This window comes from Argiope bruennichi, chromosome 1 (assembly GCF_947563725.1).
Source record: "Argiope bruennichi chromosome 1, qqArgBrue1.1, whole genome shotgun sequence".
Classification (NCBI taxonomy): Eukaryota; Metazoa; Arthropoda; class Arachnida; order Araneae; family Araneidae; genus Argiope; species Argiope bruennichi.
Genome location: NC_079151.1, coordinates 130,492,723 through 130,517,767, shown reverse-complemented (window position 1 = coordinate 130,517,767; position 25,045 = coordinate 130,492,723). Strand labels below are relative to the sequence as shown.

General features: G+C 28.6%; 1 protein-coding gene across 1 annotated transcript in view; it reads left to right on the top strand.

Moving 5' to 3' along the window:
• The first annotated feature begins 15,973 nt into the window (after positions 1-15,973).
• LOC129962869 (protein draper-like) overlaps positions 15,974-25,045 on the top strand; it is a 107,755-nt gene continuing 98,683 nt past the window's right edge. Inside the window, exon 1 of the mRNA XM_056076880.1 lies at positions 15,974-16,209. The gene's annotated coding sequence lies outside the window, so the exon portion shown is untranslated. The remainder of the gene's footprint in view (positions 16,210-25,045) is intronic.

Genomic DNA, 25,045 nt, shown 5'->3' with positions numbered 1-25,045 from the left:
AATAATAGTAATAATAATAAACGAAATGTAAATTTTTATACATTCCTTCTGTCCTATTAGTGATTTTAGTAAAATATTCTTAGCATACTAATATTTTAAACAATAAAAAAAATTCCACTCTTCTGAGATCAAAATTGATCAAATTATGAAGCTTAGAATTTCAATTATTTAGACTAATCAACGACTGTTTCTAGAAAAATGTCCTTTGAATTGGCTGCCTTTTTCGTTATTGAAATTATCTAAATCGAATAAAATAGTGTTGTACTTTGTTTAAAATATTAGTATACCAAAACTAAAATCCATTCTTGTAATTAAATATTATTTAGATAATTTTAAAAAAGTTATATATATATATATATATATATATATATATATTATTACGGAATTTCCGGGGTTCGTTTGGATAGTGGAAGTTATATGGTGTGAAGAACGCTCAATCACCAGGCGGCAGTAGAAAATAAAACAACGACGTTTATTTATACGAAGACACACAGGACAGCACAAAGACGACAACTATATACAGCACAGAAGACGATTATCTTCAGCCGAGACGTGCAGCATACAACAGCATACACAGCAGCATACAAAACAGCATAAACAGCAGCATACAACAGACTCTACGGCAGATAGTAGAACACAGCTTAGTTCAGCACTAGCTTCACTCCGTCGCTGCTTCGCTTATCTCTGGAAGGCCAGTTCTTTACTGACGTTTCCGACTACTCTTCGACTCCACTGGCCCACGACTCAATTCCCCGTCGGTTCACAACTACGACGACTCCACTGGTCCACGACCACTCTTCTCTGTCGCTTCCGACGACTCCCCGATTCACCGCTGGTTCACCACTCGACTCACCACTGCCCGGCAGCTGCGGGTGCTTCCTTTTATAGGTCTCAGAAGGCGGGGCTAGAAGCCTCTCAACCAAGCAGGAACGCTCGAGGCGTATCTCCTTTCCTACTGGACGGATAGGGAAAATTCTCGATGTTTCGGGTATAATCTATTTTGGCGCCAAAGTCACCAAATGGTCGCCAAGCTCTGGGACCTCCTACGGAACCAACTATGCTGGAAAGCCGCATCACATATTCGTAACATTGTCCCCCTCCTAAGGACGTGCAGTCCTTAGGAGGGGGACAATGTTACGAATCGTAGTAGGTCGCTGGATCGTAGTAGAGGCCTCCGGAATGAATTCTTGCCTTGTTTACATTGTAGATGTTCAATATGTGTACCGAATTTTATTCATAGCTCTCTTCCTTTTGTAAATACCTTGCTAACTTACATTTGAACGACGGACAGACAGTTTTCCTCTGAATGAATTTTGTTCAAAACTTATACATACTGTCTGGCATACAGACAGACATGTTTTTTAAATTGTGTTTTTTGAACTTAAGAAGGTCTAAAATATGGAGATTCGCCAAAGTCTTGAGTTCGAATTTTTTGATGATAATAACACTTTCTCTGTACTTCGCACACGACAAAGTAAAAAAACTACAGGCAAATTACGAGTGTCTGAAAGCAGATGTTTCTGAAGAGACCGCTATCCCCTAAGGGGTGATTGATGCACTCGCATTAATTCATTTAATGATCGGACGAGGGTGTTAAATGATAATGACTTCTAGCCGCATACAAGCCTTCTTACACCCACACGCGGCTAGATGATTATCGATGTCTTTGATCTAGCGCGGTGGACAGAACACAAACCTCCTCCGAATTTTGAAGTTCTTTTATACCATTACGCTTACTTAGAAATTTATTAAACCTAATTAATCTATGAAATCTTTATCGGAATTTCTCTAATAATGGCTGATTTGCCAAATGAGGCTTGACTTGCCTGGATTGGGAAATAATGTTACATTATTCGAGAATCCTGAACCCCTTCTTTATGTTTAGTAATGGCCGACATTGGCTACAAACTAGTGCATTGGGAATATTGTTTATATTTAATTTCCCTTGAAGTGTTTAAATATAACTTCATATTAGTGATTCCATCAAATTAATAGGCACTAAAAGTTGTGTTATTAATCTTCTTATATACGCCCTGTTCATTGTATACAACAAACTGGCAACTCCGACCCTCCCTAAGGCACACGAAAACATCTGAATGACCGGATCGCCGCAACAGCAACACTGGGGGAAACTGTAGTTGACTCCTAAGGGCTATCACCGGCAACGGTACAACACTTCCCTAAGGAAGTAGTCCGATCATCGATGGGAAGAACCAAACCCTCACCTTTTCGTGTACCCTCAAAGATGGCGAGAACCAACCACCATACCGGAAGTTTCTTATCTTTAATTACGATGTGACCCCCCCCCAATGAAATATTCATTCTGTACATGAACCTTTTTAATGGAGACTAGTCCCATCACATCATAGCGTTATTAAAAAGGTAAATATACCTTTCTTCTGTCTTCTTAATTTTGCAGTGTTATAACTTCACTTTTTTAGTCGTCTTGTAAACTTAATATGAATAACTCATATGAAACAGAATCCATCTGTTTTAACTTTTAACACTGGGACTGTTGTCTAAGACAACTTTTAGCAGAGTTAGTTCCCAATGAATTCTCATGAAGGTAGCTCAGTTACGATATCAGGTTTTCTTTAAAATAATTTATTAATAATTAAATTAAACATAATTCAAACTACTCTTTAAGAGAAAAACTATAAATTAATAGCATACTTATCTAACATATTTCGTTAGTGCAAAAACAACCCTGATCTCGAACGCCCCCCCCCCTTTTTTTTTCCACGACTGCGACCTTTATATATATTCCTTTCGTTTGAATCGTTGCCAATCGCAGATGGTGAAATATGTGCAGATCGAGTTGGAATCACCTGAGATCATGGCAGGGAAAATTGAGTTAAAAAAATAAACAAATATAAAAAAGAAAGAGGCACTATTCACCTCGTATGCGAAATTAAATTTCGTCTTAAATTTTACAACAATTTGCAACAAGAACAAAATAATGCAATCAAATGTTTGATGAAACGATGAAAGCAATTTAAATTTCAAATGCAACGATATAATTTATTATTGTAAATTAAGCAATAATACTAATAATTTTTTAAAAAATTGCCAAAATTTAGAAAAAAAATTATTAGACTTTTAGATTAGCATAATTAAAAAGACAAATTTTTAAATTTTCTGACTATCAAAACTCATTTTTGTGCAGAAGTAGTTTCATAAGTTATCGCAAAAGACGCCAAAATTTAGTTCATTTTTTAATTAATTAAAATTTATAAAAAAAAACTCTCCGAAATGCACATTTTTATTCTCCAAAGTATATGTACGTCAAATTTGGTAGCAATAGTTCAAACGGCCTGGCCTGTAGAGCGCCAACACACACATTCATCTTTATTATTAGTAGATAGAGATTTGTATTCTGAGATGATATTTGTCTGCATCGCCAATGGCGAACTGATCGGCTCCCTAGTAGCGCCTTTCTGATTTGAATTAACAACCTCGGTTCGATCTCTAACATTTTCTGTATTTCGTTTGTGTGTCGCTTCCTTTATGTATGGTGTAAGCTTTTGCCAACTCAATATTTTTTTTATTCATTAAAGCATATTCATTCTTGTGCTAACTACACAACAATTAGGTATAGTTTATTTTTACTTTAATTGAAAGGACAGAAATTTATTGAAATGCTAAAAAGAAAAGTTCTGGCGTTTAAAAATTTTGATTAAATTTCGAAAGATTACAGAATTTTAAAATATCAAACATTTTAGATGGAGGTCGTAATTGTTTAAAGCAGAAAATTTCAGATTAGTTGTTGTTATAACTACATAAATCTGTTAATCTAGAATTCTTACATAATAGTTATAAAGCATATAAATTTGAAGGAAACGAAAGACTTTAAAAGTTTTTTATTGTGTTTAACTTAGAAAAGGCAATAAAAAAAAAGTCCGATGGAAAATTTTGAATCTCTTCGAATCTCTGATCCGAAACATTGTAGACTTTCTAGGCTTGATTTGACTGAATTTATATTATTTGTGAAATTTTACTTAAATAATAATAACAATAACGTGCACGTAAAAAAAATTAATACCGTCGCAACGTGGTACAAAAGTAATTATTAAAAAATGAAAACTCTACTTCAAAATATTTTTGGATCACACTAAACAAAACTGTTACTGAAAAATCTTGAGGGGTCACCCTCGACAACATTTTTGCGGAAAAATCACACTTGAAGGATCATATTTGACAACACTGTTACGGGAAAACCACACTTGAAGGAAAAAGTCCCTTCTGTGGGTATTCAATAAGCTCAATAATGAATAAAGACGTTTTATTCTACACGACACAGTTAAAAAATCACCGACGTAGTGTCTTCTTTAAAAAATACAAAAAAAAAAAAAAAAAAAAAAAACAGCACTTGTAAAAATCATCTACACACACGCAAGCAACAAATAGTTACGCTTCGAAGTGTGCATTGAGTAGTCACTAGAGATGAGCACTCCAAAGGGAGAAATGACTCGACTACTTTTTCTCTCGACTCAAATACTATTGACTGACTCTGCATCCAATTTTTATAGCTCCCATGACAGAACTCGGTCTGAAAGGAGATATCATATTTATGATTTTATGAACAATGGACTACTTTATTTATAAGTTGCTCGCTTTTTTTTTTGTTTTTACTTTAAAAAAACTTGATTTTTTTTGTGCGTGTATTTATGTCTTAAAATATTTCCTTTTTATTTGTGAATGAAGCTATATTACAACAATATTATTTTAACAATATTATGCTATTAACTGCACCACTATCGAAAATTTGCTATGTAGTAAAACTTTGCCTAAGTTTCCAAATTAGGACTGAGATGAGTAATCGGAAAACAGATATATCTTGGTACTTATTGCAATGGCAATTGTTCGGTGAAAGGGGTCTGACCAGTTGGACAATGGGAAATGTCGTTTTATTCCTTAAAAAGTAAGAAGCACAGGTTTCAAAATCACAGTCGTGGTGTACTCAAAGAACAATATTTGTAGAAACTCACTATAAAAGCAGGCAGCAAAACACTAATTCAATATAGTAACAGAGCTCAGAGGGAATAGCTAGAGAGCTTGCTCCGCGATTAACACTCCAAAGAGAGAATTATGTGATTCATTCGCTTTAACCTCTCGCATTTACATAAGTTTTCCGACAGGCAATGAATTTTCTATATGAATCTCTTAAAAAGCAAAATAGCTCATAATAAAGATTTCACCATAATTCTTATATTTTCAAAAACTTTCATTTTTGTCACCAAAATTGTCAAGATCCCGGATCATTGACCTGACACTGATTGAGCATCCAATAAAAATATTTTAAATCCCTCTTCCTTACCTTCAAACTAAAATACAGATTAAAATAAATTACAGATTTGTAACAATATGCAGATTAACGTAATTTTACTATAGGCTGTGGACAAAATCTAAATTAAAAAAATTTTAAGTGAATAATACGTATTGCATTTAATTTTAAGAAACGGTAGATTTAAGCTTCATTTCAAAACATAGTAATGTATTTCAATGCATAAATTTATGTAATTTTAAAATAATCTGTTCAGTACCTTCTGTCTGTATGTTTGCTGATATTGTTTAGACTCTAATGAACAATAGAAACTGATGGTTAATCGAATTTTATTGCTCCATATCACATGGATTTATTTTTAAGTATTATTTTTTAACCAACAGTTTCTGTTTTACAATTCTTATTTTTGCAAATGCCTTCTCATTGTTCTTTTAATTTAATGCATGATTCAGAATGCAAGCGAAGTGAACTTTTTTATTCATAAGCTACTGGTTCATTTCAACGAACTATTTTTTTTCCCGCCTGCATCGCTGAGATATTCTTTTTTTTCCTGGTATTGAAAAACGTTCATTTCGTAATACCATCATAAAAATATTAAATACCTTTCTCAGCATTGTTCCTTATCTCATTCTCCAAAAATAGATTTTAGCTTATAAAAAAACCGATTTCCATCCGGCAAGCATATGCTCGGAATCTAAAAATCAATAAAAAATTAAATCCAAAATAAATACGCAGCTGAAATGAAACAATTTGTATTGGAAGAAATCGTTTGGCTTCCCGTTGCCTCTCACATTTGTCTTTTTTGATTTTATTATTTCTGTAGTTATGTTTTATTTTTCCCTTCCAAATAAGTTAACTGTAACTGAGAACTGTTTGTTTAGCATAACTAATCGAATAACTATTTTTTTTTGTTTTTGTTTCTAGAAGAAACTGGTATGAGAAAAGTTTGTTTTAAATAAAAATTTGTTTCTGTAGTAAAGTGAAAAATTGTTTTATCGATGGTCCAATGTTTTATTTTATTTTAACAGAGACTTTATTGAAAACTAATTGATTTATTTGAATACGCATTATTTTTGTTGTTAAGGTAAAAGAATTATGTTATAACTACATAAATCTGTTAATCTAGAATTCTTACATAATAGTTATAAAGCATATAAATTTGAAGGAAACAAAAGACTTTAAAAGTTTTTTATTGTGTTTAACTTAGAAAAGGCAATAAAAAAAAAGTCCGATGGAAAATTTTGAATCTCTTCGAATCTCTGATCCGAAACATTGTAGACTTTCTAGGCTTGATTTGACTGAATTTATATTATTTGTGAAATTTTACTTAAATAATAATAACAATAACGTGCACGTAAAAAAAATTAATACCGTCGCAACGTGGTACAAAAGTAATTATTAAAAAATGAAAACTCTACTTCAAAATATGTAGGAAAGTGAGAATTCACGGAAATCATATAAATATATCTCGTAGACAAACTATATGTTTAAAAAGAATGAATTTTATCTATGAACATTTTTGTTTGCTTTTAGATATGAGATAAATTATGTTTTTATTTAAAAGTAATGATTAAATCCTTAATTTTAATCTATTCATATGTGAAATTTTTAATCCTTTCTGCCAAAAGTTACATCCATTCAAACTAAGACTATAAACAAAACAAAAAAGAATATACATACAGTGGCTCAAAAAATTGAGAGTACACCTTACTTTTACTTGATAAATCCGACTTTGATCATAAATAACACATTATCGGGAAGTGCAAACATGTTTTTATTTTTACACGTAACAAATGGTTTAATTTAGAGTAAAAATAAAGAAAGATCAACGAGAAACTTCTAAATTGAAAAGTTTCAGAAACATTTTAAATAAACATACGCAGAATTTTACCTCAAAAAATTGAAAATACACCAATGAAATTCTTGTAATATCACGCATAGAAAGAAAATGTCAGTATTTAGTTGCATGTCTTTTGGCTTTTATAATGGCCTCTAAACGTCGTGATACCGATTCGATCCATTTTTGGTGGTATCTGAAGATATTTTACCCCATTCTTCTTGACCACTTGTTTTAAATGGGTTTTGTTTCTAATTTTGTGTTTTTGGACCACTGCTTCGAGTGTGGCCCACAGATATTCTATGGTATTGATGTTGGGTACTATGGTAGAGTGTGTAACTGCTGATTACAATATAAAAGACACCATATTTTGACGTTACGAACATTCTGTTGCCCTACTGGAAAATGAAATTTCTATCTAAACCCAAATTTTTAGCACTTTCCTTTAGATTGCTGCGACGTATATCCAAGTAAACCATATCGTTTATAATGCCATCTGTACAAATTAAATTTCCTACCCCAAATGAAGCCATGCAACCTCAAATCATGACGGGGTCACCATCATGTTTAACTGGAGGACACAAGTTTTTTTTTTTTTTTTTTTTTTTAATTCAAAACAATATTAGGCTTTCTCCATACTATACGATGGCTGTCACGGCCAGAAACGTTGAGTTTTCATTCATTACTAAATATATCCTTCTTCCAAAGATTATTGATCTTCAACTGATCAGTTTTTGCAAACTTCAAATGCTTTTTCTGAATTTGCAAATTGATGAACGGTTTCTCTCTAACAATGCGATTTTTATATCCAGCTTGTCTAATGGCACTTCGCGCAGTTTCAACCCTTATACTTCTGCCTATGATTTGAAAAGTTTCTGCAACAAGTTGGATGAAACATATGATCGCAGCAATCTAAAGAAAAGTGTTAAAAATTTGGTATTAGATGGAAATTCCATTTTCCAGCAGGAAACGACCCCAAACAGAATGCTCGTAACTTCAAAATATGGTGTCTTTTATATTGTAATCAGCAGTTACACACTCTACCATAGTACCCAACATCAATACCATAGAATATCTGTGGGCCACACTCGAAGCAGTGGTCCAAAAACACAAAATTAGAAACAAAACCCATTTAAAACAAGTGGTCAAGAAGAATGGGGTAAAATATCTTCAGATACCACCAAAAATGGATCGAATCGGTACCACGACGTTTAGAGGCCATTATAAAAGCCAAAAGACATGCAACTAAATACTGACATTTTCTTTCTATGCGTGATATTACAAGAATTTCATTGGTGTATTCTCAATTTTTTGAGGTAAAATTCTGCGTATGTGTATTTAAAATGTTTCTGAAACTTTTCAATTTAGAAGTTTCTCGTTGATTTTTCTTTATTTTTACTTTAAATTAAACCATTTGTTATGGGTAAAAATAAAAACATGTTTGCACTTCCCGGTAATGTGTTATTTATATTGAAAGTCTGATTTATGAAGTAAAAGTAAAATGTACTCTCAATTTTTTGAGCCACTGTATGTTACCGTTAAAGTATATAATGCAGTTATTTCATAGAATACCTAGTTATTCCATGAAATAACTGATCGTGTCCGTTAAAGTGTGTAATATGTTATTAATTTGACACTTTAACTAGTTATTCTATGAAATAACTAGGTATTCTATAAATTAACTAATGAGAGACAGTTAAAGTGTAAAATAAACAATTTATCTAAAATGAAATTAAATTAATGATAGACAATTAAAATGAAAAAGAAGCAATTTATCTAATTTATGCAGCGTATAAATGGTATTTATGGAAACGTACCATAAAATCATTTGTTACATCAAGGATTACTGAAATGACACTTGGAATTACAAAGGACATTATTTCTAAAACAAAAACATTTTTTATTTCTAAAACAAACAAACAAAAACATAAATGCAGTAGGGGTGGAAGGTAAATGTATTTGTCGTGCGAGATATATGATATAGATTATTTTACACTTTAACGAGCTGCAGATCGTTATTCTACGAAATAACTAGTTAAACCATGAAATACAAGAGAGTTTTACACTTTAACGGACACGATCAGTTATTTCATGGAATAGCTACTAGGTATTCTATAAAATAACGAATTTCATACTTTAACGGTAACGTATATATTTTTTATTTCGGAAATTTATAAATGCATCACGACATTATTGAATAAAAATTGTGGTAAACTTGCTGAAATTTTCATTTATGGTGCTGACTTTGGACGGATATCAATCATTTTGAATTGCTGAGATCTTTTGTTTTCACATATTTTATTATACATAAGTATGAATTTGTTTAAAAAGTACTTTTATTTTCAAATTTTTTTCCTAAAATATATTGAAAAAACATCTATAAAAACAAAAATACATCAGTTAAAAGTGCTTTGATAATAAAAAGAAATATTATTTTTTTAGGCTAAAATACATAAGTAAGGTATAGAGCAAAAACTTTCTTAATTAGAAGTTTATTAAATGATTTTCTCAAAATTGTGCAGATAATTTAAATAATTACGTACCTGGCTTTTGAACTAAGAAATAAACTGTCTTTCTATTCTAATCTTTTAGTTCTAGGGTTAGTTCTGTAAAAACGGAATAAGAGAAATTTTTCCGTTTTTACGCGTTATGAAACATTAAAATAGCAATAAAATGTTTTTAAATGAATGGGTTACATATTCTTTAGCTCAGAAAAGCGTAGAACATGCTGGAACATTATTATATCAAATTGATTTAATATATATATTAAATTTTCATTTATAAGAATTTTCGAAATAAGTTTTTACCAAAATTTAGAGTTTTAGAAAAAAGTATTAAAACTTGAATTATGAATTTATAAAAATAACTGTAATATTCTGAAGAATGACCACAGGAATAAAATTCAAAGGTTTTATTAAAAAATTGTTCAAAAATTGAGAATATTAATTAAAAATTATTTAATTTTTTTCACCAAGAATCTAAGAGTTATATTATATTAAATTACAATAACTAATATAATATAATATAACTAATCAACTATATAATCAACAAGTTATATTACATTATATTATAAGAGATGGGCAGAGAAATGGTGCGAGGACGACTATCCCCTACCGATGATGGGACGTACTTCCCATGGAAAGGGTTGAACCGTGGCCAGTAATGGCCCTTAGGATTGAACCTTAGTTCCCAACAATGCTGTCGCGGCGGTTCAGATTTTATTGTTTATTTTTTTTTTTTTTTTTTTGTATTTTCCTTTATAGCTTCCATTATTGCCAAAGAACCAAATTCCTAAGAATGTATGATACAAAAACAGGCTTTCTTCTCCGTCCAGATACAATGGATAACTTATCTAGGGTTTCAATTTATTCATAGTTTTCTTCAAAGCTGGCAAATGGTCTTATTTATAATCATTTTAACGTTTAATATTGCCTCAATGCGCACTGATAATTGTATTGATAATAAACTTAAAAAATAAAAATATGATCTTTTAAAGCAAACAACAATGATATTTGAAGCATAATTCGCTGAAAGGATTCGCTAATCGGAAAATTCAGTTTTTCAGTAAATTAAAAGTTTCAATTTAAATAAAATTTTATTATTATAAAAGCTTCATTTTAAATAAAATTAACTGTTCATGCTTCGAAAAAATTCTTTTTGAAAAGATATTTGCAAATATTTTAGTAATACATATACATATACATTTAATTGAATTTTCGGTATACAAATGTTATTCAAAGTGTAATCCTTAAAGTATATTTCCATAGATCCTTTTATTTGGGCTAATTGCTTCAATATATTAAAAGCGATTTTTTTAAATTTTATTTTATGGTGGTAGAGAAAATCTAGATAATTTCACGGCATTAAAAATATCTGCCAAAAATCATGCAAACGATAAAAAAATAAACTGGCGCAAAAAAAGCTTGCAGGTTTTTGTATCAAAGTATTTACTGGGGACAGAATAAAAAACGTAAGGAGCAATTGTAATTTCAACAGCTAATATTGCTTGTATAATTTTTCACAATTTATTCATTAAAGTATATGCATCTTCGTTTACTTCGCTATTAAAAAGACTGGACGCAAGGATAATAGAAAAAAAGTATTAAAAGCTCCGGAAAAGTTGTCATTTGTGGAGATTTCCACTTAAAAGTATGAAACTATCTATCTTTACAGCTTCTCTCAACGGTCATAGTAAGATTTTCGTGAGAAGAATATCGAATGAGATTTGAGAAGCTTCCAAAAAAGGAATCACCCAGAGCATTTATGGATTGCAAGTATCAGGAAAAATCCAAAATTCGATATTCTGAATTAATTATATTGCTATTTTGATTTCATGTAATTCAGTAACATTTTTTGAAACAAAAAAAAAACTATGTCAAGTTGGGAAGATTTAATTTGAATTAATTATTAATTATTATTCTGAATTAATTATATTGCTATTTTGATTTCATGTAATTCAGTAACATTTTTTGAAACAAAAAAAAAACTATGTCAAGTTGGGAAGATTTAATTTGAATTAATTATTAATTATTATTCTGAATTAATTATATTGCTATTTTGATTTCATGTAATTCAGTAACATTTTTTGAAACAAAAAAAAACTATGTCAAGTTGGGAAGATTTAATTTGAATTAATTATTAATTATTATTCTGAATTAATTATATTGCTATTTTGATTTCATGTAATTCAGTAACATTTTTTGAAACAAAAAAAAAAAAAAAAAAAACTATGTCAAGTTGGGAAGATTTAATTTGAAGCAAAATATTAAATAGATTTGAAGTATTAAACGTCTAATAATTTATGAAGGGTTATGGAAGTATGGTCTGAAGCATCGATATTACACTGACCAGAATTTCCAGCAAGCATAGAGGTTGGAGTAGAGAGACCATGTTTTTTTTCAGGATACGATTTGTTCCTGCATTCATTGTTTCATTCTTAGAATGATGCCAGCTGCAAATGCAGAAATAAGAGAATTCAATTACAAATTATTTTTAAAATACTTTGATTCTAATGCAATAAATTACAATGCTGGAAAATACTCCCACCAGTTGTTCTCAGGGGCAAGTTTCCGAATTGTAATGCGTCTTACAAATAGTCTGCTAATTTTTCTTTATTCGATTCAATTCAAGAACTTATTTGAAATACCAATCACTTAATAATAACTCTATAATAATTGAATTTATTTTAGTAATCTCTTTTACAAATGTGCCAAAATAAAAAAAAATAAATGTAGTCATTTTCATGAAAGTGACTAAAAATTTACTCATCCTGATGTATTTTGTTTAACTATTTTTAATATCAAACTATTTAATATTGTATCATTATCGTAAATTCTCTAAACCTAAACCTCTTGATCTCATCCTATGATGAGATCCGTGACATTCCTCAATATGACGTAACTAGAAGATGAAAAACATTAGGTTTCATAAAAAAAAGAGTGTTTTTTTTCACTAAGGCTAAATATTCAAAAGTTGACAGATAGATGGCGCTGTACTCATTATAATATTTTAATTAAAATACTTGACATGCTGTTGTGGCACTCTTTGCTCAAAGCCATCCACCACAAGTTGATGCCAAATCGGTTTTTAATTGCTCCGAAACCAAAACCCGTAGAAAAAACAAGAATGAAATCGGTTTTTAACTGCCTCTAAGCTAAAAACATAGAGAAGAAAATCTAATGAACTAACCTAATGAAAATGATCTCGGTTTTGAATCATTTTATAAATTATTTTGGTCATTGGATTTATTTTAAAAAATTGGCATAGTTTCGAAAAACATTGTTTTAAACTTTTAAATAATTCGAAATTTTATTCATAATTTATGTATTAATGTAAATAATTATTTGTCCAATAAAATGCTTTTTAAAAGAATTCCGATTTAAAAAGCATACTTGTTTGAATATCGTGTTTATTATTATTATTATTATTTACCTTGGAAAATTGCAAATATTTTGAAATCCTTTGCAATGCGTTTTGGCAATATTCGAAAGACGTTGTTGACCGATAATCAGCTAAGAAAGTCCAGATTAGCTGCAGACAAGTATGTGGAAATAGCACTTTGTTAACAATAGAAGAATGAGAAGATAAAAATCGGGGAAAAGTAACTTCACCCGTAAACAATGATTTATCTCTTTTCTCCCATTTCTCTATTTTCAAACGATATATCTTTTTTAATATTTTTTTAAAAATTTTTTTATCATTTTATGTTCCAAAGAAATACGAAATACTTTTACTTGTTACGAATAATTTAAGACATGGTAAAGGTTTCTTAGCAATATTATAAATCAAAATATTTTATTTTTGAACCAAAATAGAGGTGAAAGAATTAGCATTGATTTATTTTTAAAAACCAAATAACTCATATTTTATATGCTTTTTTTTGTTTTAGAAATAAGTTTCAATTCTCCTTTTAATTCTAGAGAAGGGATCAGTCACTTGCTTATTTCGCTCGCCAAAATGGCGTAATATGACCAAACCTTTGAGCTAAAAAATCCATCAAGCTTTATTTTTTAAAAAAAATCATTAGCATACAACATATAAAATCGACAAAAAATTTCCAATCAAGTTTCTGTGAAACATCGGAGAATAGAGATTTAAATTCTAAGTTATTATGTGACAGTCAGAAGATGGATTTCGATTGTTATGTAATTCGATATTTGATTAGTATTTAAATGACAGATTTGAATTCTTTAAGCCACGCAACAACTTTTTCTTATTACCTGCGGTGAAGCCATACTAGAAACGCAAACGATAATATCAAAGATTTAATGTCATTTAACGTTGGCTTACTAAAGAAAAATAGATAAATAAATAAACAGAAAACTCTTGACGCATATGTCGAAGGAAAGAGGCGGATGTGTATATTCTTTTTAGTTTTTGTCAATAATTTTTTAAAAAATTGTTTTAAATTAATTCTTTCAGACATCCTGTAATTTCTGCAAATTCACTTAGTACACAATCCATTTAGATATAAATTTTTTGTGTTATATATTGAGCTAGGTTCCAACTGCCATAAACTTCTAGAGCTTATTAATAATCCTTTTAAAACAATTATTTCATCAAAGAAATAAAAAGAAAATCTAGAATGATTCAAAAGTTTGGTTATTTGAATTTAAAATGGTACAGTTATTGTTTCCGATTAAAATTTCAAGCTTCATACATAACCTTGGATGCTATTAATTATTAGACAGTAGATACATTTTTCTTTACAAGACTTAAAGAGCATTTTTTTTTGGGTGGCATGAGGGTCTTCCTTGGCCTAGAAAGGAAGAAAATGGCGTTAATTTATTTCTTCCGTTCCAATTATTTCGATGCCAAAGGTTTTTAAGCTTCTATTTATAAATTTAAAATTTTAATTAGAGTTTCTTTGTCTTTCAAACTTTACTACTATTTATAAAATTGTATAATTTTGGTAGGAATGATATTTAGACTGGACTGTATTAGACTTGATTACAAGAATAGAGTCTTTTTTTAATTCATTTTTACTTTCTCATAAACATAATATAGAGAAAGTATTGTAATCGCAAAAAAAAAAAAAAAAAAAAAAAATTGAACTTGAGATTTAAAAAAATTTTTATGTTTCAGACCTACTTCAGTTCGAAATACACAATTTCAGGGAAAAGTCCGTCTGTCTGTCTGTGACAAAGATAACACAAAAACGCTTTGAGTTAAACGATTAAAATTTAATATACGGTACACCAAATCTTCAGATTTCTAATAAATTTTGAATAAAATCTCTTAGGGGAAGTCTTTCTGCTTTGTTGCTCGAATTTAAGATAATACGATAATTACAAAACGAAGAAAGCTAGATAGATAAAATTTGGTACACAGATTTACAGATACAGATACATCTATAGTCAAATGTTGTAATCGCCAAAATGTCAAATGTTGAGTCAAATACAACTTCGGGTTGACTGTCTGTCGGTCTGTACTTTCAGAAACAATTAAACGCAAAAAGACAAAAACGCAATGACTTGAATATATCAAATTTAGTATGGGATTTTCTGACAACAAGTGCAGTTTTGTGTCAGTTTTTTTTTTTCCTTCAAAGAATACTATGTAATGCTCGAGAATGCGACAATTTTGAACAATTAATGCTCGAGAATGCGACAATTTTGAACAATTCTCTTTTAGATTAAATGCATTTTTAACTGCTATTAATGATTACATTTTACCTTTAAAATATTCCATCAATATAACTGTAAATTTTTCTTTCGGTTGTATTTGAAAATTTTAAAACATTCATATTTATATAGAATGCTCGTTAAATGTCCTTTCTTTTGTTTCTATAGCATTAGATCATTATTAGTTATTATGTAATAGAATCAGATCATTTTTGTACCATCTACGTTGATCATTTCTAGAAGATCTGCAGTGATTGAAAACTTCTGTAGAATCTACATAGATATTAATCATTTCTGAAGGACTATGTTTCTGAGGATCGTATTGTTTCGGTAAGATTTACATTAACTTCTATTAGAAAAGTTATGCCAAAATAGATCCTAAAGAAGTAATTTCGTCTGATGCTTTTGAAGAATTGAGCTTCTCAAAATGAAATAATAAAAATATTTGCTTCAGTTTCGAAGTAATTTTTAGCATAATTGATGTGAGAGTAAGAGCTCTTTTATCTACTTCTTCCGGTAGCTTCAACTGAAATACAATGAGGACGTAAAAACTAATTCCATAAATAGAGGAAACAGCGCGCTTCTTCACATTCACATTCCGATAGAGAATCCGTCATTAATCGGTTAACGTCACAATGTACGAGAATTTCCGAACGGCGAGCCGACATTTCACGAACAGTGTGTGACGTCATGAGACGCGAACGATCCGGAGCCAAAAGTTGACGCTGCGCTTGTCTCATTGGTGGGAGAGATTGTGTACGCAACAGACGGCAGGTTGTTTTGCTCTGATGAACGCTGCTTGACTATTTACAAGTTCGTTGCAAAACAACAACAGTATAAAAATTACGGATATTTGTGTACTACAATTTGTGCTTTTCTGTGACGAACCTCATGTGATCTGTAATGAAAAACGATTTTCGTTGTAGCATTTATTTCTCGATTGACAGCTGTACTTTTTATACCAAGTAAGTGAATTTATAATGTATTCTCAGTAATGGTGGTTGTGTACGTCAAAAGTTAGGTTACGCGTGAAAACTAACTTGTTGTGGAGGTCGAAATAAGATATCTCAAAACATGGAAAAAAAAAAAAATTCTTGAACGGAACTTAGAATTCTCTTTTAGAATTTATGACACACTATTTCTAATTTGAATAATGAGTATTTTGTCTACGTATTCAGTTTATTACTTGGTAGGTTTTGATGTAAATGTTAAGTAAATCCTTAAATAATTTCATTTACATCTTTATATTTTTTTTAGTGTAAAATAGTTACCTACGAAATTGCATTCTATCCACTTTTAATTTGAAACTACACGCATGTGTTGTTGATTCGCCAAAGCTGTGTTACTAGATTCTTATAATTTTTTTTAGAATAAACTTATTACAATATCGTCTGCTATTGTAAAATAAATGGATAAAAAATACCAACAAATCAACTTTAAATTATGTATGTGGAAGAATTTGGAAAATTTATATTGGATTTTGTCCGGATTTAATTATTATCACGAACGTGTTTGTTTTTATGGCCTCGTTTTTTTATTTTATTTTCGTATATATTTTTTTTAATACCATTCAGTGCTCGTGGATATGTCACTTTGGACAGATTCTGTAGCATCGTGTGTAATATTCTGAACTAGTGTAAATGATTGCATTTTAGCCTCTAAGTATTCTTTCTACTTTGTAATTTTTTTTTTTTTTTTTTTTTTTTGAGTGTGAATAAGTAGAGTGTTTGTATTTATTCAGAATGGTTTTTGAAATATACCTGCTTAATGCTAAAGCTAATTGAGTATTTCTCTTCAGCATTTATTGTATGAAATACATTTTCATTCATATTAAAGTAATAAAACATGACACTTTAAATCCAACACTTTAGTGTTATAACACTTTAAATCCAACACTTTAGTATTATAACACTTTAAATCCAACAAATAAAATTATATATGAGAATAAAAGGTTTATTTTTACATTTAACTTTACATCATTATTAATGTTTATGAACATATTTTTTTTCATAAAATATAGTCTTTCTTAGCTCGTATATTGTAATGTATCAAGTATTGTTAATAATGTAAAGTTTAATTTTATGCTTTTATATATGGGTAATAAGTGTTTTTAAATATCACATACTATTAGCTGATTTATGAATTATGCTATTCAGGCATTATATATCTGATTGAGGAAACCTCAAGTCCATTTACGATATTTTGCTTTTTTGTTGTTGAACATATTTTCTTAAATGTAGTGAGAAACAGTTATGTTTAATCATAATGCATTTAATAAAAATGTAATTTACCTCTAAATACAAGATTCATAATTTTTTATCCCGATCCTAAAGATTATTATTTTGATTTTTAGGAATATATCAGTTAACAATTCTTCAAATATGCTTTTAAAAATAAATTATAGGCAAATATGTATGCTGAGAAATAATGTCTGGGTTAATTGGATTGGAAATTTAATTTTCTTTAAATGTTAAAAGCAACCATTCGCAAAAAAAAATAGTAAAAATAAATATAGTATGAAATTCTATGAAAAAAACTCATCAAAATAATGTTATATAATTATTTTACATATTGCCTTGTGAAAAATTATCTCGCATAGAATATATATATGTCCTGAAATTCATTCCCCTTGTAATCTATTCAACAATAAGAATAGATTTATTATTCTTATAATTTGAAAAAATACTTATAGAACTATTCCTGAAAGCATATATTTGAAAATTAAGACAATTTAATTTTTCTTATAAGCTTACTTTTTGTAATGAAGAATTTTAATAATATTTCATCTCTTCATTTTGCTTGCTACTTTTAAAAAGTTCTTTCCTTGTCCAAAAATTTATAGTGTGTTAAGTAGTTTATCAAATTGCTTAACGTGATCAAGATTAGTGAATTTCCAAAAGAAAAATTTTAAACTTGCCTGTGTCTATCTAAAGAATTGAGAATTGTACAATTTATTATTCTATTCATACAATTTTATATCAAAACCTTACAAAAAGAATAGGATAGTGCTTCCAAAATGTTTTTAAATAAGTATATAGTTTTAATTTTAAAATATAAATTAAGTTTTGCTTAAATAATCTTACTTATTTATAAAATTAAATTTAAAATAATTTGTAGAACTGTTGAAGGATAGGTGTAATACCAATAACTATGAATGTAGTCTGTAATTTTGTGAAAATTATAGTTTAATTCTTTTTACTTTATTGCACATATTAATAATATTTATCTATAATTTACTTTTTTGCTTATTATATTTTCTATCAGTTACTTATATTTTTATTTTAATAATATACTAATGTATATTTTACAGAAAAGTAATTCAGTATAGTAAAATTTTGTAATTCATAAATAGATAAAGTTCAGCAAAGTGAAGTTCAAAATACAACTCATTACTATTTACATAAATTTATGAATTGCAAACTGCAACAACATAATGGTTATTCTTATCTAAATGAAATATAAATGTATTGTAATTGCAATATATATGTTGGTGATACACATTTTGTAGAGATAGATCAGATTTTAAATATTGAATCTTAACTTGATATTGCTAATATCCATTATTACTTTTAAAAAAAAATATTTTTATGAAAGATTTCAAAACTATTTTATAATTTGACATAGAATAATAAATTTTATTTTAAGTGGAAAAATGATTTTTAAAATTTATAAAATATCTTACACAAAACCTTATATCTTACATATAGCAACCAAAATATTGTTTATAAATTATCAGTGAAAAAATTAGCAGAATCAAAGATCATCAAAAAAGTTTGCATATAAGGATCTCAAAGTTTAATATTAAAAAAAAAAATCTGCAGGTGCAGTTTCAGTAAGAATATGAATTTTATTAATGGCAGCTATTAAATAAGCCCAAAAATTACTTTTCGGGAAAACTAAAGATAGTTCCATTTTGTTACTGTTCGAAATGCTTACTTCAGAAACAAGTTTTATAAAAAAAATTTTGAATTTTGAATTTCTAGTATGAAATGTTTTAACATGATAATATTTTAGGTTTGATTTACCTTTTATTATTTCTGAAATTTAATTACTTTGAATTAGGTAATGTGAAAATAAATAACCTGTACAACATGTATGTTTATAAATCAACCACTAAAACAATGAAAAATCTTGGGAAATGTCTTGAAAATTAAAAGAACTAAGAGAAAAATGTGTGCAGAAATAAAATTGATATTACTGAAAGGCTTATTTTTTAAATTTTAAATATAGTGTAAAAAATGTCTCATATAATTATGACATGACTTAAAATTATTGAAAAAAGGTATCAGAATTTCAATTGATATTTTCCCCCTTAAAAGTATAATTATAATTTAGAAAATCTCTTTCATAATAAGTATTTACTACCCAAGAAGTAATTGCTTGACCAAATGTGGTAGTTCTAGATTCAGCCTTCTGGCCTGAAGAGCATTTTGCACGATTTTTAATAATATCGCCATACGCACATTCGCTAATAATAGGTAGCATACGAACAAATGGACATTATCATATTAAAACTTCGTTCATTATTGATCTAAAATTGTTTGCATCAAAAGAATAGTAAATGGTAAGACTCAAAATTAAAAAAAAAATGTACGCTTAGCATTGTTTTGATTTTAGGCTACAGTATGCGATATTAAATAAAATCCTCAACATTATTTATATTCATTTCCGTGACATGCAGCTGTGGGCACAATATGAAGAGTTAAGCGGGTTGAAAAAAAATAATAAAAGGAACCTTTGAGCTGGATTCACTTGACAGAGGCCTTTTAGAACTAACAGTATCTTTCCTCCCTTGACGTGACCTGCCTGAGAGTTAACGGCCGCTCTTGACGGAGCGTTGGCGTGTGGATCCATCCACATGTCCATTTTCCCCACTGTTATTGTTAAACTATTTATTTTTTAAATATCCCTAAAGCACTAGCGCGTTACGGAACCCGTATTTCTTATTTGCAGGTCAAATATAAATTCTAAAGTTACATTTCAGCCATATATCTCTTGAAATCGATTATCGAATTCTTCTCAGCTCTTAGCGTATATTGTAAATATCTGTTGTAATTAGATGCTTTAAATTCTTTGTTTAACGTTTGGCTTTATGTTATTTTTTTTAAATTCTCATATAGGATACGGAAAAAATCGTTGTGTTATGTGACCGTTGTGTTATCTTTAACATGTTTTTTTTTTTGCATTATTTAATAATTTAAAAGATTCCCCTATTTGATTTTAATTACCATTCAGCACTGACCAAAACATATGTTAAAGTAAAGCATAATTTACTTGTAAAAACAAAAGAAATTTTAAAGTAAAGCATACTTTACGTGTAATAACAAAACAAATTTAAAAGTAAAGCATAATTTAAGTGTAATAACAAAACAAATTTTAAAGTAAAGCATAATTAATGTATAATCATGTAATAAGTATAATATTTTTATTGTCTCTTAAAAATTCTAAGTACAGATTCGTGCATATATGTATAGTTTCATCTTCAATATCTATTTTCTTAATTCCGGAAAAAAATCGTTTGATTTTCTAATAAACACGATTGAGAAAAAATAAAATTCTTTTTTAAAACTATATAGTGTTTAATTATTTTATGAAAGTTATTTGAAAACATTCATTTCAGTATTGGCATGCCCATAAAATATGTAAGTTTTCTCAGATGAAATCGACATTTTAGGTCTATGAATAAAAAAATAATACCATGCAAATTTTTCTTTTGAATGGTATCGGTAATTTAAAAAATATTTATTCATTTGATCAAAATTGATACATTTCTGCATTTTTCCTTTTATATTTTTCTGTTCCTGTTATTTCTACTAGTTTTGGTCTAATAGTTATTTTATAAATAGTTATTTCAATGTTTCTTAAATAATGATTACCGTCTACACGGTCAAGTTTAATAGTTTTCCATTTTAGTCCATTTAGAATGTTACATTACTTGTAATTTAACGGCTAAGCACTTAAAATTGATTTTACTTACTATATTTACAAAATTTATTATTTGGGAGATGATTCTTTTTAATATCTCTCATCTAAAATACGTGATGTATTATTTTTATATTAAATGAACAAAACGCAATTCATTCTTTTTCTATCAACTACCAATTTTTTTACTTACATTTTATAACTATAAACATGTTTTTTAAGCAAGAAAAACTTTAAATCACTATATGTCTGAAACATTCATCATGCAGTAAATCTGATTAAATTAAAAAAATATATATTTTTATCAATCTTTATCCAAATCCGTGAAACAGTTATACACCATATTATTTAAATGGAATTTAATATTTTAAATTCAACTGTTAAAAAAAGGAAACGTAAATTAAATGCGTATGAATGTTTTTAAAGTCTGAATAATTGTTTCAAAATCCTGAAACTGCCAACATGATAAAGGTTCAAAGTTTACGAAAGTTAAATAAACAATTATTTAATCGAGAAATAAGATCGTTTGCGATTAAATATAGGTATCGATTTAAATGAATTTTAATAATTCCTTCGAATTTATAATAGCTTCTTCTGCAGTTTACTTGACAGAAGTACACATATACAGCTTCTTAATATCAAATGTTTGCTGACAATTTCCGCATACTCAATTTTTATAATTTCTGAATACATGTATTTGGTAAATATAAGAATACTTCTTTTTTATTCGTTTTATACTTGGAACTATTTTACTGATTAACGACGCATTGATTTACAGATCTGTTTAATTTTTGCTCTTTTCACTTCTGATGTAAATAATTTATTATGTCAACAAACCAATCTTGCTACAAGTTGAAAAATTTCAATTCGTAAAAAATTGCAGATGCAGCATTTCTTGATTAAATGTTTAATCGGGCATTCTATAACTTTTCTCTTTTACTGGAATTCAAAGTTCGATTTTGTCGTAACTATCGGTAAGTTTTGTCATTTGAAAAAATCGCAACTCTCATTATTTAAAGCTACTCCAGTTAATAAATTACGCTTCGCTGTCATTCATTATCAGGATCACTGAAACTTGACATCTTATTTAAAAGTAACGTATAATTACTAGGAAAATGAATAGTAATTTTTCCAACATTTCTCCCGGGAAGATATTTTTCACCTTTTTTTTTCATTGTGATGTTAATAGATTGCTCCGCTTAATGTTGTAGAAGGTAGTAATTTTTAAGTTATCTTTCATACTCTGCGATTTAGTTCAGAATGTGCGAAAGATTTATCGTTTTTGAACAATATAATTTTTGTTTAAGTCTTCTATGAGAAAATTCCTTTGTCCTGGTTCTTTTCATTGTTCATCTTATAAAGAATCTCTTGTTCTGACTTCGCTAGTTTGAAGTGCCTGAAGATTGAGTTTTTCGTGGGCGGAATGTTGAACAGAATAATTTAAAATGGTGCTACTGTAAATGCTTGAGTTTTCTTTGAATCAAATTAAATGCCACACAAACTGTTTTTTAAAAAAAATCTATATTAAGGCTTATCTTAATAATAGAAACATTTTATTTATTAATGCGCATCCCCTTACCCCCACCCCTTTTTTTTAATATTCTTAGTTGCAAACCCTTCTTTTTAGATATGTGGGGATATAGGATGATTCCTCCACTTAAAATATTCAGAGCTTCAAGAAACGACGCAACACCATTTTTAACAGGAACAAGAGTATATTTATTTTATACAAGAACAAAACATAAAGAGTTAACTGAAGAAGTTGAAGTAGCTCTTTCTAGCTGTGAAAGAAATATTAAGTTCGTGCCGGTCAGATTACATAGTGAGTAGTGAAATAGCAGTACCCACAGATATACTTCGTATTCCGCTGAAACATGTTTTATAAAAAAGATCTTGAATTCGAAAATTCTAAAAGAATTGTTTTAAAATGCACATTTCTGAAGAATTGACATAAACAGTTTAAAAAAATATATAAATTCGATATTTTATGCAATTAAATAGAATTTCTTTGTTTCTCTATATCTAAGATCTTTCAGGAAGCTATATCAGTTTTCAAAAATTTAGCTTTTTTGACGTTTAATTTTGTATGTATTGTGTACACGGGCCGAGTTTTCATTAACTTACAACTTTGAATTGAAAGCATCACTACGCTTCACTGTGAAGATGTGCAATAAGAGAGGGCCTAAATTAAAATTATTTATCGTCATTCGTACCTTCTTTCTGTGTATCTTTTTAACTGTCCTATTTTATTGCAAAATATTTAGTGAAGTGCTGAAAATGCAACATTATTTCTACAGAAAAGGTCTCTGACATTACAAAGCAACCTAACCGATTTAGAATGAAAATAAGAGATGGGATAAGAAATTCAGTAGTTTTAATTGTGTTTATAATGATTTCAAGAAAATGATTTTACTTTTTGCACTATTGTATACCTCTGAAAATTGTCACTTTGAAAATTTTGTCTATCAACTTTCCTTCCCAAGTTTCTGTTTAATTAAAAAGAAAATATAATATTTTTTTGCAACGACTCGCAAGTTTTAACGAGCTAAAACAACTTTATATACATTCTTTTTTCTTTGGGTATCCAAATTTTTTAAAATTTAAAACTGAAATATCCTTTAATCCATTTTATTCAAAGTACAATTCTTCTTTTATTATCTGAAATACGGGTTCTTTTTAAATCGCTGGCGTGTTTTTCTGTTCTGTTTGACCTACCGCTTCGGAGGATTATAAACTAAAAAGAAATAAATTGTTTTCAGTTTTGTGTCTTTTGACCCAATACCGCAGAAACAGGTTTGTAAGAGAAAGAAGAGAAAACAAATTCTCAATCGACAGCTCGTTGAACCTCTTTTTCATTTTTAAGACATGTGCAAAAAATAATCTTACTAATCTATGAATTTTTTTTTTTTTTTTTGAAAAAAAAAAAAAAAATAGAATTCGGTATCAGAAGAGGATACGTTCCATATATCAAAAATAATTCTGATTGCTCGAATATTATTTATCCATATTACGCGTGATCAAAGTTTTTGAATTTTAATCCAGAATGCTGTGGAATTCTTACTTGCAAATTTGGGATTCTTTGGAATAAATGTAAGTATTGGGCAATATTAGCAATAAAATAACTGATTATTAAAGCATTAAAAAAAAGAAAAAAAAAAGTTGGAAAATATATTAATGCGGTTGTTTTCATATATATAATTTTTTGTACTGTTTTCCTTTAAGGCTGATTTATCCCTTGTTATGATATTAGAAACTAATTATTTTTTTAAAAGAACGAAGTTAAAAAAAATCCTTTTTAATATAAGTTATTTATTAACTACTGAAAAACTAAATAATCTAAATTATTTCTTGCAAATTCTGGTTAATTTTCGTGAAAAGTGAAAAATTGAAACTTGTAATCAGATTATGCGTATTGTATTTAGAAGTCATTTTTGTTAATTTTATTTATGAATTTTAATCTATCTTCAAAACACTAATCTATTTCTTTTATTAAATAGTAAAATGCATAGCAACTTAGAGGATCTTTTTTCAAACAAGTCCTGAGCGACATTTCTTTGCTTTTAAACTAACGATATTATTGTGTTCATAATCGAATTTTTTTTTTTTTTTTCCGTATGAAATAATAACGTAATCTGAATAATTTTTCGGAGGTTTTAATTTTTGCTAACATATCGTTTTCAAATTTTAGAATGCATATATTTTTTTGGGAATTTAGAATCGGGTTTTGTTGTTATTCTTTCCATTTATTTGTATTTGCTATTATTTCTTATGATGGAAATTTTAATGGCATTCTTTTCAGCTTTAAAAATCGTTTTCTGAATTTCTGTAGCATCAGTTGTAAAATTCTTGCTTTTAATAACATTTATCTATAAAATGAAT